We start from the raw sequence: 2,023 nt of genomic DNA on the forward strand, positions 1-2,023 counted from the left end.
TGTTAATTGCCCCTTTCAAGGAACTACGTCCTGTTTTTCTCCTTCCTCCTTGTTCCCCTTACTTCTTGTCCCCGAGTATCCCGTTACTCACCTTTGCCTTTTCTGGATTTCTTCATTTCCTTCCTTTCCTCCATTAGTCTTCCTCGCCTTCCTAGTCTTTTGTTTTGTTTTGTTTTTCTTTTTTCACCGCTGCCCGTCTCCTGTCCGCTCCCCTGAGCGGTTTTTCTTCCGGCTTTTCCCTGTCCTTCTGTCTTTGTTTATTTTCTGCCTTTTGTTTTCTCTGCACCCACGGATCCACGGTTTGCTCTCAGCCAAGGACTCTCTTCTGCTATGGAGCCACTGGACCCTCGCTGTTCAGGACTACTTACCCACGGCGATCCAGACCACCTTTCCATCTTACATCAGGATAATCCTATCAAACCTTCCGCCCGCTACAGAGTCAAAGAGTCAGAGAGGTTTTTTTAAGCGGTTGCTTTTTTCCTCTCCATCTGGTCCCTGCGGGGGGAGGTCCTCTGCTTCCCTGCATCACAGGGTATCAGTGTGGCTTCCTACCGTGGAAGACCGTACCTCTTCACGAGAAAAAAGACACCAAAGAAGAAGGTACACAAGCACGAGACCTCATCAGAGGAGACAGGTGAGGAGGAAGGGGAGGTGGACACGGATATCACAGACGTACAGCCTTCCATTGCTGAGTGTGATAGTTTTCAACACCAAGAAGATAGACCAATGGCATCACCTGAACAGGTCCAGGAACTTCTTTCCGCGGTGCATAATCTAACCCAGGAATTGCAGGCCGTCAAGGCTGAAAATGCAACCCTTAAACAGAGAGTCGACCGTCAAGAACAATCCCGCAGTGAACTCCCTCATATGCCCTTGGCCTGTGGTAAATACGACGGCTCCCCAAATAAATTCAAAGTTCATGGAGGCATGTATCATTCATTATACTTTCAGACCCCAAACCTATGCCACTGATCAAGCTCGCATAGGTTTTCTGGTGTCCAATCTGACTGGTAATGCCCTAGCCTGGGCTACCCCACTGGATACTAGTGCCAGCCCTTTATTGCAAGACTACTCCGGGATCACAGCCCAATTTCAGTTTGCCTTTGAGAGGCAAGTGACCAATGTGGTAGCCAGTGAACAGTTGCTGGACATACGACAGGGTAACACTGACCTGTTGTCTTACATATCCCGCTTTAAGCAAGTGGAAGCCGAGACTGGTTGGCAAGAAAATGCTCAATATGCCATATTTTGTCGAGGCCTGAGAGAAGACATTAAAGATGAACTGGCACGGGTTCCAAGGCCGGCGACCCTCTCCGAACTTTGGTCCACTGTTCTTCAGTTGGATTTTCGTCTATCAGAAAGGCGTTCAGAACGTCGAAAGAATCGTGGGTTTCCGGCGCCATCTGACCGAGTGTGTCCACCTCCGCTCCTACCAACTTAAACAAGGAAGAACCCATGCAGATCGGTGCTAACCGAGGGCCTCTCACACCAGATGAACGTAAACGAAGACGGGATAATAACCTGTGTATGTACTGTGGGTCCAACCAACACATATTAAGAGATTGTCCTGATGTGCCACCACAACGGTCGGGAAACGCTCCACCTCAGAACTAGTAGAGACAAGTTACTGAGGGAGATTTCCTGGTCCCAATGTATCTTTGTCAATTACTCCCACTATCTCTACAGACAACAACCGTCTTATGGTGGTAGCTATCCAATTGTGTCTTCCTCAACAGACCTTCGATGTACTGGCTTTGCTGGATTGCGGGGCCGCAGGGTGCTTCATGGACATCGTCTGGGCCGACAAGACCGGTATCGGTCGGTTGGTGAAGGAAGAAGACCAAAAGGTCGAGGGAGTTGACGGAAAACCCTTAAGCTCGGGCCTGATAACCCACTCTACTCCCCCAATGGTCATGAAGGTTCTTCAACACAACGAAACTATTCAGTTTGACCTGATCAGAGCAGCACACTTCCCGGTTATACTGGGAGTATCATGGTTCAGGAAGCACAATCCGATCATATA

This window comes from Ambystoma mexicanum, chromosome 2p, assembly GCF_040938575.1.
Source record: "Ambystoma mexicanum isolate Mex_15411 chromosome 2p, UKY_AmexF1_1, whole genome shotgun sequence".
NCBI classification, from domain to species: Eukaryota; Metazoa; Chordata; class Amphibia; order Caudata; family Ambystomatidae; genus Ambystoma; species Ambystoma mexicanum.